This window comes from Ranitomeya variabilis, chromosome 1 (genome assembly GCF_051348905.1).
Source record: "Ranitomeya variabilis isolate aRanVar5 chromosome 1, aRanVar5.hap1, whole genome shotgun sequence".
Classification (NCBI taxonomy): domain Eukaryota; kingdom Metazoa; phylum Chordata; class Amphibia; order Anura; family Dendrobatidae; genus Ranitomeya; species Ranitomeya variabilis.
Genome location: NC_135232.1, coordinates 111,749,977 through 111,764,178, shown reverse-complemented (window position 1 = coordinate 111,764,178; position 14,202 = coordinate 111,749,977).

Here is a 14,202-nt window from a genome sequence, read left to right as displayed (position 1 = left end):
GGACATAACCAGTAAGGCTAGGTTCACATTGCGTTAGTGCAGTCCAATCAGCGCAAACGCTAACTGACTGCGCTATTGCAAGTGTCGACTTTGGCACAGCGCTAGCGCAGATGGAGCATCTGCTAGCTCCATCTGCGCTAGCAGTGATGGACCCGGAAACGCTGGAGCCCGCGTCTCGGGTCCGTCACTCAATGACGGCACATCGCCTAGCGCACGCCCATTGTGGGCATGCGCTAGCGATGCGTCCGACATTGCTTTCAATGGCGGCGTTAACGGACTACATTACACCGCGGTGTAATGTAGTCCATTTAACGTACAGCCATAACGCAATGTGAACCCAGCCTAAGACAGTAATCACATCTTTGCTTCCAACAATGAAGTTTTAGGTCTGGAACATTACATGTCTACCTGATTGCCTTTAAGATAAATCATGACAGTGGAGTTCATATAACAAATAGTTTAATACAATTTCTCATTATGAAAGAACAATTAATTGATTTTTATTTCCAGAGATTTTTTATTTTATTTTATTGTAGGATGATATTTCCTCTAAGCAAATTTTAGCGGTTGGGATGTGCAACCGCTGTTAATGGTACTATATATTTTATACCCATGGATATATTATTTTATAAATGAACAATAGACTTTTATTTCCATGTAGGCTCAACTATATATTCCACTTGTCCTCTCTGCCCTAATAAATCCTTGATTTTAGCTATATATTACATATGTTATGAAACATCGACAGACCCTTCACTGAAGTGTCCCGTGATCCAACAGTTTTTCGCTGACGTGTCTTTATTGACTCGGAGGTTCCTATGCTGAGTAACATTAATAACTCTCTGAAGAGCAGTCTGGTCGGATGTAATCTGAAATTTTGCTTATCCTGTAGGCTCAGATGAGAGAGCATATTACCACAAGGAAACACCTGTTGAGCACGCTTGTCTTACTTCAGCATCAGTTGCTCTTTCTTGCCGTCCTATTGTTCTTTTCCCACGTGTAAGATTACACTTGTTCCCATGGTATTTGTTAATCCTACATGTTTGCGAATCATCATATTTTATAGCTTCCTGCTACATTACGGAGACTGAGGATACTTTACAGCATAGAGCCTTATGACATTTATGGAGCATACTGAATAGGCTCCCGCTGTGTGACAAACTGTGGCCAAGGTCGATGAGTGAGATGCAGTAAATATGTCCTGCAATGACACACTACGTGCTGTGCTCTGTACTCATGGCCGTCCAATTTCTGCTAAAACATACAAAGAAGCTTTGGTTGGGATTTAATATGGAACACATGAGCCAAGCACAGACTGAAATCTTCCAGTTGGTCACTGCATATTTAATATATCTATGTATCACTTTCATTGGGAATGTTCCACTTTCTATAAAACAAAATCAATGCCAATGTGTTGGCTGGAAAAGGGAAATGTAATCAACCTTTAAAGATCAGAAAGTTAATTATCTTCTATGGAAATATTCTTAGAGAAAAAACTAAGCATACTGATATTGATAAAGTTTGGAAGAATTGAAGCTAAGTTCTGGGGTAAAGCTCAATCTGCAACACTCCCAGGATACACCGGATGGCTGGGAGTCTTCTCTCAAAATAATATTAGGTTAATCCAGAAATAGTGATACCCAATCCATAGAGCCGTACTCTGATTTTTCTAACATTCCCACATACAATGAATATAATGGAGGCAGAACATATGCATTTGTGCTCCATTTAAGACAGCTCTGCAGAGCCTGGCTTCTGGGTTCCAGAGCCCTTTTTTGGAATCCCTGGGGGTCCTTGCGTTTGAACTGCCAGTGATTAGTAAGTTTTCTCATACACTAAAACTAAGTAAAGATAGATAACTTACAATTTTTAGAATAACCCTTCCATGTGTGGCAAATTTAGTGAATTTGTTGCAGTAATTTCTGCACATGAAAATCAATTGCAACAATTGTGAATATATGCTTTGAAGATGTTGGCTGCAAAGCACTGATTACATCCATTGTATCTAATATATAATTGCCTAGAATACTACTTCCTGCAATTTGTGCCAACTTCCGTGGCTTTGTCCGGAGCTAATGTCCGGAGCTAATGTCCGGAGCTAATGTCCGGAGATAAGTGACGTCACCAGTGTCCTACACCCAGGCAGAGCACAGGGGCCCCAGGCAGCATATGGGGCCCCAGGCAGAGCACAGTGGCCCCAGGCAGAGCACAGGGGCCCCAGGCAGCATATGGGGCCCCAGGCAGAGCACAGTGGTCCCAGGCAGAGCACAGGGGCCCCAGGCAGCATATGGGGCCCCAGGCAGAGCACAGTGGCCCCAGGCAGAGCACAGGGGCCCCAGGCAGAACATGAGGCCCCAGGCAGAGCACAGGGGCCCCAGGCAGAGCACAGGGGCCCCAGGCAGCATATGGTGCCCCAGGCAGAGCACAGGGGCCCCAGGCAGAGCACAGGGGCCCCAGGCAGCATATGGGGCCCCAGGCAGAGCACAGGGGCCCCAGGCAGCATATGGGGCCCCAGGCAGAGCACAGTGGCCCCAGGCAGAGCACAGGGGCCCCAGGCAGAACATGGGGCCCCAGGCAGAGCACAGGGGCCCCAGGCAGAGCACAGGGGCCCCAGGCAGCATATGGGGCCCCAGGCAGAGCACAGGGGCCCCAGGCAGAGCACAGGGGCCCCAGGCAGCATATTGGGCCCCAGGCAAAGCACAGTGGCCCCAGGCAGAGCATACACCAAATTGGAGGCCGAGGGGCCCCGCCAACCAAATTGGAGGCCGAGGGGCCCCGCCAACCAAATCGGAGGCCGAGGAGCCCTGCCCACCAAATTGGAGGCCAAGGGTCCCCGCCCACCAAATCGGAGGCCGAGGGGCCCCGCCTACCAAATCGGAGGCCGAGGGTCCCCGCCCACCAAATCGGAGGCCGAGGGTCCCCGCCCACCAAATCGGAGGCCGGGGGTCCCCGCCCTCCAAATTGGGGCCGAGGGGCCCCGCCCACCACATCGAAGGCCGAGGGGCCCTGCCCACCAAATCGGAGGCCGAGGGTCCCCGCCCACCAAATCGGAGGCCGAGGGTCCCCGCCCACCAAATCGGAGGCCGAGGGTCCACACCATCCAAATCGGAGGCCGAGGGGCCCCGCCCACCAAATCGGAGGCCGACGGGCCCCACCCACCAAAGCGGAGGCCGAGGGTCTCCGCCCACCAAATCAGAGGCCGAGGGTCCCCGCCCACCAAATCAGAGGCCGAGGGACCCCGCCCACCAAATCAGAGGCCGAGGGACCCCGCCCACCAAATCAGAGGCCGAGGGACCCCGCCCACCAAATTGGAGGCCGAGGGACCCCGCCCACCAAATTGGAGGCCGAGGGACCCCACCAACCAAATCGGAGGCTGAGGAGCCCCGCCCACCAAATCGAAGGTCGAGGGGCCCCGCCCACGAAAGCGGAGGCCGAGGGTCCCCGCACACCAAATCGGAGGCAGAGGGACCCGGCCCACCAAATTGGAGGCCGAGGGGCCCCTCCCCACCAAAGCGGAGGCCGAGGGTCCCCGACCACCAAATCGGAGGCCGAGGGTCCCTGCCCACCAAATCGGAGGCCGAGGGTCCCCGCCCACCAAATCGGAGGCCGAGGGTCCCCGCCCACCAAATCGGAGGCCGAGAGTCCCCGCCCACAAAATCGGAGGCCGAGGGGCCCCGCCAACCAAATCGGAGGCCGAGGGTCCCCGCCCACCAAATCGGAGGCCGAGGGGCCCCACCAACTAAATGGGAGGCCGAGGGGCCCCGCCCACCAAATCGGAGGCCGAGGGGCCCCGCCCACCAAATTGGAGGCCGAGGGGCCACGCCAACCAAATCGGAGGCCGAGGGGCCCCGCCCACCAAATCGGAGGCCGAGGGTCCCCACCCACCAAATCGGAGGCCGAGAGTCCCCGCCCACCAAATCGGAGGATAAGGGGCCCCGCCAACCAAATCGGAGGCCGAGGGGCCCCGCCAACCAAATCGGAGGCCAAGGGGCCCGGCCCCGCCCACTAAAGCGGAGGCCGAGGGGCCCCGTTCACCACATCGGAGGCCGAGGGGCCCCGCCCACCAAATCGGAGGCCGAGGGGCCCCGCCCACCAAATCGGAGGCCGAGGGTCCCCGCCCACCAAATCGGAGGCCGAGGGTCCCCGCCCACCAAATCGGAGGCCGAGGGTCCCCGCCCACCAAATCGGAGGCCGAGGGTCCCCGCCCACCAAATCGGAGGCCGAGGGTCCCCACCCACCAAATCGGAGGCCGAGGGTCCCCGCCCACCAAATCGAAAGGTCGAGGGGCCCCGCCCACCAAATCGGAGGCCGAGGGGCCCCGCCCACCAAATCGAAGGCCGAGGGGCCCCGCCCACCAAAGCGGAGGCCGAGGGTCCCCGCCCACAAAATCGGAGGCCGAGGGTCCCCGCCCACCAAATCGGAGGCCGAGGGTCCACACCAACCAAATCGGAGGCCGAGGGGCCCCGCCCACCAAATCGAAGTCCGAGGGGCCCCACTCACCAAAGCGGAGGCCGAGTGTTATGGTTCTCAATGGTAAGAGAACATAGCCCAGCAAACATAAGTACTAGCTCTTGGAAGGATGGAAACTAAACTGACCATGAACTAAACCTGCCACACAACTAACAGTAGCCGGGTAGCGTTGCCTACGTTTTTATCCCTAGACGCCCAGCGCCGGCCGGAGGAGTAACTAATCCTGGCAGAGGAAAATATAGTCCTGGCTCACCTCTAGAGAAATTTCCCCGATAGGCAGACAGAGGCCCCCACATATATTGGCGGTGATTTTAGATGAAATGACAAACGTAGTATGAAAATAGGTTTAGCAAAATTGAGGTCCGCTTACTAGATAGCAGGAAGACAGAAAGGGCACTTTCATGGTCAGCTGAAAACCCTATCAAAATACCATCCTGAAATTACTTTAAGACTCTAGTATTAACTCATAACATCAGAGTGGCAATTTCAGATCACAAGAGCTTTCCAGACACAGAAACGAAACTACAGCTGTGAACTGGAACAAAATGCAAAAACAAACGAGGACTAAAGTCCAACTTAGCTGGGAGTTGTCTAGCAGCAGGAACATGCACAGAAAGGCTTCTGATTACAATGTTGACCGGCATGGAAGTGACAGAGGAGCAAGGTTAAATAGCGACTCCCACATCCTGATGGAAACAGGTGAACAGAGGGGAAGATGCACACCAGTGCAATTCCACCAGCGGCCACCGGGGGAGCCCAAAATCCAATTTCACAACAGCCGAGGGTCCCCGCCCACAAAATCGGAGGCCGAGGGTCCCCGCCCACCAAATCGGAGGCCGAGGGTCCACACCAACCAAATCGGAGGCCGAGGGGCCCCGCCCACCAAATCGAAGGCCGAGGGGCCCCGCCCACCAAAGCGGAGGCCGAGGGTCCCCGCACACCAAATCGGAGGCAGAGGGACCCCGCCCACCAAATCGGAGGCCGAGGGGCCCCGCCCACCAAAGCGGAGGCCGAGGGTCCCCGACCACCAAATCGGAGGCCGAGGGTCCCTGCCCACCAAATCGGAGGCCGAGGGTCCCCGCCCACCAAATCGGAGGCCGAGGGTCCCCGCCCACCAAATCGGAGGCCGGGGGTCCCCACCCTCCAAATCGGAGGCCGAGGGTCCCCGCCCACCAAATCGGAGGCCGAGGGTCCCCGCCCACCAAATCGGAGGCCGAGGGTCCACACCAACCAAATCGGAGGCCGAGGGGCCCCGCCCACCAAATCGAAGGCCGAGGGGCCCCGCCCACCAAAGCGGAGGCCGAGGGTCCCCGACCACCAAATCGGAGGCCGAGGGTCCCCGCCCACCAAATCGGAGGCCGAGGTTCCCCGCCCACCAAATCGGAGGCCGAGGGTCCCCGCCCACCAAATCGGAGGCCGAGAGTCCCCGCCCACCAAATCGGAGGCCGAGGGGCCCCGCCAACCAAATCGGAGGCCGAGGGGCCCCGCCAACCAAATCGGAGGCCGAGGAGCCCCGCCCACCAAATCGAAGGCCGAGCGGCCCCGCCCACCAAAGCGGAGGCCGAGGGGCCCGGCCCCGCCCACCAAAGTGGAGGCCGAGGGGCCCCGCCCACCACATCGGAGGCCGAGGGGCCCCGCCCACCAAATCGGAGGCCGAGGGTCCCCACCCACCAAATCGGAGGCCGAGGGTCCCCGCCCACCAAATCGGAGGCCGAGGGTCCCCGCCCACCAAATTGGAGGCTGAGGGTCCCCGCCCACCAAATTGGAGGCTGAGGGTCCCCGCCCACCAAATCGGAGGCCGAGGGTCCCCGCCCACCAAATCGGAGGACGAGGGGCCCCACCTGTGAAAATTTTACTGTGAAAATACCTGATGGGCACACAAGTATGCGCCAGTATGGGTACTAAGAGCTTTTCCACATAATAATTAAATATTTTAAAATGTCATAGAACATACCAATATACATAGTTATTGATACATATTATTTATTATTTACATTATTGTTCTTAAGCAAAGAACCGTTGTTGTGGCATTTGCCACAACACGCAAAGTTGTTGTCTGATGTCTTTCATCACTCCCCTCATAAGCATGTTCATGGATCCTGTGTAACTGTACCTTAAATAACAAGAATTGTCAAGAGCTGGTGAGTGCAGCCATTTTTTGTTCTTTCTTACTATTATTTATTAATTGTATTATTCTTACATTTGAATAAATAAAGTATATATGGATTCTAGACTCCCGATTCTTTAGAATCGGGCTGCCATCTAGTAGATCATAAAATAGTTGCAATTTAGATGTGTTAAAATGTTTCAGTGAAGAAACGCCAACATACATAGCAAGGTGAAGATCCATCCACCTCAGAGGCTGGCAATTAAGTCTTCTTCAGCTTCCCTCCACACACAACATAATGGAGTCCACAGCCCCTCCACCATGGTATATTTTACTGCACAGCTCTCCCCACACACACAGTATGATGCCTCCTCAGTCACCACACACAGTATAATGCACCCTCACACAGCCCACGCACCCTCACACAGCCCACATACAGTATGATGGACACCACGTATAACCATCCCACATTGTATAAAGGACCCTTCAGTCCTCTCACACAGTATGATGCCCGCACAGCCCCTCCAATCAGTATGATGGCCCTCATAACCCTCCTCAACACAGTACAATGGCCTCCACAGCTTCCCTACAAACAGTATAATAGATCATACACCACTCAATATTATTGACCCCACAATTCACTACACAGTATGATGGTCCCTACAATACCCCACCACATCACATGATGTCCCCCAACTGCTGACTATTAAAATATAATATAAAAAAGGAAAGCTTCTCACCTACCAGAATTCCGTCGATGCTGCTCCGATCTGTGCACTATGTGGACTGAGACAACAAGCAGAAGGTGTGATCTAATGATGTCATTACGCCTACTATACTAAACTGAGTCTCAAATAAATGGTCTAATAAGGCTATATGCACAAGTTGCGGATTTAGATGTAGATCCGCAGCCTTTTTGGACATGCAGAATTGCATCAAATCTGCAGTGTAGTGCACAAGCAATGTTAGTCAATGGGAAATTGAGAATTTTTGTGCACATGCTGCGGAAAAAAAATGTGCGGATTTGCAGCGTTTTATTTTCCGCAGCATGTCAATTCCTTTTGCGGATCTGCAGCGTTTCTGCACCCATTGACTTCCATTGTGTCAGGCCAAACTGCAGCAAAATCTCAGGTTTAAAAAAAATCTGCGAATTTGCTGCAGATGTGTCTGCGAGACACGCTGCAGATCGGGAGAGGGAAGAATGTGTGGGCGGAGACTATGTGTGTGGGCGGAGACTATGTGTGTGGTCTGAGACTGTGTGTGCAGAGAAGATGTGAGTGTCTGTGTGCGGGTGTTTGTGTGTGTCTGTGTGTGTCTCTGTGTGTGTGCGTGGGTATGCGGGTGTTTGTGCATGTCTGTGTGTAGGCAGGCATCGTCCGATAGGACTACTAGTCCCATACTGCTATGCCTGCTACAGTGACAGATAGCCGGATGATGGGACAGTAGTAGTCCCATCATCCAGCTACTGTGTTCAACTGTAAAAAGAAAAACACATACACACATATACAGTACATACATATAGACATACAGTACATACAACATACAGTACACATACTCACCATACAGTTTAAAAATAAAAAACAATAGTATACTCCCTGATCCAACATAGTCCATTTAATAACGAGTGTCCCATGATGATCTCTCATGGAGAGCTGTCACATCGGCAGATGCGACTGCTCTCCAGGGGCTCCGGTGATACAGTAAAGGAAGGTATCTTTCCACACTGTATCCCTTTTCCGCTTTGAGTGCACAGTTCATACTGTCAATTGCGGCACCGCTGCGTGGGAAAAATCTCATGCAGCAGTGCCGTAAAGTGAGAGGCCATTGTCTCCTGTCAGTGTGTCACTGGAGGCCTATAGAGCTGTGCTATTACGGAGCTATATTACATAGAAAGATGCCCTTAGGCACTCTAATAAAGTAACAACGACATTGAAGTTTCAAATGATTGGTAATTTATTAAGGTAGTCTACAGATATTTAAACACAAAAGAACATATTACGATTAATAACATCATATGTCTTAAACTCTGCTGCCCGACTAATCCACCTATCCCTCCGCTATTCCCCAGCTTCTCCTGTCATTCCCTTCACTGGCTCCCCATTACCCAGAGATTCCAGTTCAAAATCCTAACCATGGCATACAAAGCCATCCACAACCTGTCTCCTCTATGCATCTGTGACCTCGTCTCCCGGTACCTACCAGCACGCAACCTCCGTTCCTCACAAGATCTCCTTCTCTACTCCCCTCTTATCTCTTCTTCTCACAATCGCATACAAGATTTCTCCTGTGCATCCCCCCTCCTCTGGAACTCTCTACCCCGACATATAAGACTCTTGCCTACCATGGAAACCTTCAAAAGGAACCTGAAGACCAACCTCTTCCGACAAGCCTACAACCTGCAGTAACCACTAATTCACCAAACCGCTACACGACCAGCTGTGCCCTCACCTATTGTATTTTCACCCATCCCTTGTAGATTGTGAGCCCTCGCGGGCAGGGTCCTCTCTCCTCCTGTACCAGTCGTGACTTGTATTGATTAAGATTATTGTACCTGTTTTTTATTATGTATATCCCTCCTCACATGTAAAGTGCTATGGAATAAATGGCGCTATAATAATAAATCATAATATTAATAATAATAATAATAATAATAATAATATGAGTAACCAAGAAACAGTCCTAGTGTTGAACACACATAAAAGAAAAAACAATAATATACATCAGTATCCAGCAGCTGTATATGTCCATATGGACAGTTTAAATACTAACAAAAACAGTGTGGTACATGACCTAAACCAGGTCCATATTAGCTAACGCTTATGATAAGGCAGGCAGCTAAAGTGGAATAAAGTAAATCACATTCAAAAAATAGGCAAAAAAGATGCTGCTAAAATAATCTAGCAATGGAAAACCACCAGACACCACAGAGTGAGGATACGAAAAACAGAAAGTATACAATATTACTTACCTAGGTAAAGTGTCTCAGTGTGCATAAATAAAGAAATTAATCAGGAGTACATAATCCAACAATGCAGATTGAACGGAGTATACTCCAAGGGGAGAGAATATTACAAAACACAAGAGGGAGAAATACACAAGGAAAAATAAGAGAGGAAAAAATAAATATACAAGAGGGAAAAATTCAAGGAGGGAGAAAAACACGATGGAAAAAATACATAAATATATCTTCTTATATATTATTCCCTGTATAGGTACCTGTATGTGAATATGTCGAAAGAGTCCCAATATTCAGGGTGATGTGGTGAAAATCATGCCATTAACTAAAGACAGGAACTGCCACTATATTAAGACCCCATCCATAAAATAAAATAAAATGTGAAAAAAGAGTAAAACCTCTCATGTTAGTTCCTGTGCCAGAAAGGACACAGTCAAGATACCAAATCAAGTTAAATGAGTAAATACACACCGGGTGCATGTAAAGTTACCTGTGACATTAAGATACCGGTGTGCTTCCCGTGGTTACATGCGGTGAGGTGGAGGAAGAGACAGGAAGCCGCATGTAAATACCGCTCAAACAAGACGTTACATCCGGTGAGTTTGTGTCCGAAGTAACCGCACGGAGAAACCCGAAGGCAGAAACCGTATCCGCACGTGCGCCGTGAGATGCAACGTACCCGGCATACAGAAAAAAGGAGGTTTAAGTGCGTATGCGCCGCCAGCACTAAAGAAAAAGACTACAAGCAATAGAGAATACAGTAGTTAGGAGGAAAAGAACTAAAGACAGATAAGATAAAGAACAGCTAGGATAAAATACAGCCAGGATAAAGAACAGGGACAAAAAGAAGGAGGACAGAAAATGGAAAAGAAAAGAAAAAAAAGAGAACAAAGAAAAAAGAAAAAGATAAGGGTATGTGCACACGTTCAGGATTTCTTGCAGAAATTTCCTGAAGAAAACCGGAAATTTTCTGCAAGAAATCCGCATTTTTTTTTTTGCGTTTTTTTTCCGTTTTTTTCGCGTTTTTTTAGCATTCTGCAAGCGTAATTAGCTTGCAGAATGCTAAAGTTTTCCAAGCGATCTGTAGCATCACTTGGAAAACTGACTGACAGGTTGGTCACACTTGTCAAACATAGCGTTTGACAAGTGTGACCAACTTTTTACTATAGATGCTGCTTTTGCAGCATCTATAGTAAAAGATAGAATGTTTAAAAATAATAAAAAAAATAAAAAAATGCTTATACTCACCCAGACATCTCCTCAGCGGCGTCCGTTCCTCTTCCTATAGCTGGTGTGTGCGCACAGGACCTTCCGTGACGTCACGGTCACGTGAGCGGTCACATGACCGCTCACGACCAATCACAGGACAGTGACGTCATCGGCAGGTCTTTCACCGCACACCAGCTACAGGAACCGAAGCGGCAGCGTGCAGTGGAGGCGGGAAGACATCGAGGGTGAGTATAGGACTATTTTTTATTTTAATTCTTATTTTTTGACCACTTATATGGTGCCCAGTCCGTGGAGGAGAGTCTCCTCTCCTCCACCCTGGGTACCAGCCGCACATAATCTGCTTACTTCCCGCATGGTGTGCACAGCCCCGTGCGGGAAGTAAGCAGATCAATGGACCCCTAGGTGTGCGGAATCCCCTGCAATTCCGCATTTTAATGAACATGTTGCTTTTTTTTCCGCGATGCGATTTTTTCGCGGAAAAAAAGGCTACATTTGCACAAAAAATGCGGAATACACTTAAAATAATAGGAGGCATATGTAAGCGTTTTTTTCGCGTTTTTATCACGTTTTTATAGCGAAAAAACGCGAAAAAAACGCGAAAAATACTTAACGTGTGCACATGGCCTAAAAACTAGGGAAAAAAGAAAGATAGAAAAGGAGTGGTAGGACCTATACAACCCTTAAAGTTAAAGGAATACCAGACAGAGGAAGTGTCCCCCAGTAGGAGAACGGTGTAGAGACTATTGCAGTCATAAAGGGATCTGAAAGAAATAAAGAGAATAAGATTAGTATAACATACAGTAACAACCCAAAGGGCATACAAATGAAACATGCGTATTATATATATATATATATATATATATATATATATATATATGAGAAAAAAAGGAAAGCAGCACAAAAAAAGTAACAAAAAAGTGGGTCTTTTTAATGCCTGAACGGCGTGGCAACGTTTCGGATTTTCCAATCCTTTTTCAAGCAGTGAACATACAAATGAAGTGAGTATATATAGCTGTTACACATGTTGCTTATTAATTTGTTATTAAAAGATTATTCACATTTATAAGGTTAATATCAATATATTTTATATTACAATAAAGTGCATCCGCATAAATTTTCCTCAGATAAAAAATCATCCTAAAGTGACATTTATCAAATAAAGTGCATCGTGACTGTGAATTAAATATATTAAATGATCAATTAAAATCTCACAGATGTCCCAATCTATTGTAAAAGCAAATCAGAGACGTACTTACAGGCATAACGCCACATGTATTTCGCTCTCGGCGTCTTCCTAGAGTCACTGCGCATGTCTGTGACATCTAGTTGAGGAAGCAAGGAATTATGGTCGGCGCCTGCGCACAAATGTTCTAAAAACATCAGCGCCATCTTAGAAAAGGGAAAACACACTGACTTCAAGACGGAAGAAAAAAAGTCCAAAATAAAAAGCGATGTATAAAGTTTTACTAAGCGCTGACCTCTCAAGCTAATGTTAAAATTGAAATGTGATATATCATCGGTAGAAGTGGAAATAAAAAGTCTTTTGAATGAGGAGGAATGGAACAATTTTAAAGAATCTATAAAAATTAAAATGGACAAATTGCGCCTTGAGTTAGAGGATGTAAAACGTAGAAAATGGAACAGAGACATGGACGACTACAAAGATGGTAACATCTATAATTGGCAAAGAGACAATTCGGGCAATTGGAGAAAAAGAGGTTATTGGACAGAAAAAAATGGACCTCATTGTTATAATGATGGAAATTTATTATCTAACATTAATTCTTTTAGGACCAGACCCTATGAAAGAAAAAACGAAAGCAGCAGATATGTAGTTATAAAAGCTATCCTCTTGGGTTGTTCAGTTCTAGGTGAAATAGATCATGTTGCCAACTTTATTGTTTTATGGGGGGTATCCACCGTCAATGAACTTGTTATGCATTTCTCGGATGCGCAGTTCCCTCAAAGTCGGATCGGTGACAATTCGGTTAACCCGGTGCATTTGGATCTTGGTAGTGACTTCTTAATATAGGCCAGGTGACAACTGGCAAAATGTAACAAACTATTCTTGTTCGTTGGTTTAGTGTATAATTCAATATCAAAATGACCATCATCCCTTACTGCAACCAAAGTATCCGGAAAGTTAACACTGCGTTGATCCTTATGTATTGTAAAGGTCAAACGTGGAATCTGAGTATTGATATATTGAAAGAATTGTGTTAAGCAGGATTCATCCCCATTCCATATCAAAAAGACATCGTCTATAAATCTCTTCCAGTACATAGGATGTTTCTGAAAGAGTACATGGGTGTAAACATATTTTTCCTCAAATAGCGCCATATACATGTTAGCATATGGGGGCGCCATATTGGACCCCATTGGTGTACCGACTTTCTGGAAAATTGATCCAAAAAAAGAAAAAAAATTGCGGGTAAGAATCAGAGTTAGAAGTGCCATACAAAAATCTTTCTGAGAAAGTGTAAAATTAGTATATGTGTCAAGGAAAAGGCGGACTGCCTCCATGCCTCTTGTGCAGTCTATATTGGTTTACAGGCTATTAACATCCATTGTAACCAAAAGACAATTACTTGGTAATGCTCCCAATGTGTGCAAGCCTGCCAGAAAATCTGAGGTATCCTTATTGAAGGAAGTCACATGTATCAAAAGAGTAAGAATTTTCTTCAGTGTTTTAGCTAGAGGTGACAATAAGGAATTAGTAGATGCTACGATGGGACGCCTCGGTGGAGCTATACTGTAGTATGTAACAAATCATTAAGTTCATCATAATCACACAGACTATGCAGGTCCAGAACTTCTTACTTGAATCTGTGGATTATTATTCACAGACTGAGATGTTTTTCAATGCTGCACTGAGATGCCACAATCAGGGTCAAGCCTTTAGATCTTTGTCTTCAAGGATGAGCTGTGTGCTCAGTCCTCCTATCCCTATTCTGTAAAATCCTAAAATGGTGCTGCTTTCCCTGCATTAAAATTTATAGTCCCTTTGATAGTCCTCCTTGATTGGCTGCGCTAAACTATGTAATGTCACAGCTGCAAGGCAATATGGGGAACCACAAAATCCAACAAATTAGTGTTAAAACTAGCACAAATCTAAGCCTGCTCATAGCTCGATTTAAACTTGTTTGTGCATGAACAGCCTGTTAGGGGTCGAGTTCCTGCCTCTGCACAGGGGGAATCTCGAGCCATCTCCGCTGCGGTCTCCCATTCTTCTCCTGCTGCAGTGGAGCCTGCTCAGCGGAGGTGTCGGTCCCAGCATCATGCTCAGTCTGACACTGTGCGAAGGGTTACTGCTGTCCTTCCAGCTTCTGCCATTGTGGCCAGTGCTGGTCAGCAGCGAGCAGATGTCTTTGGGACTAAGTCCTACTTTTCCCCTTCTGAGCATGCCCAGGGTAAGATCTCTCATTGGAGATCAAGGGTC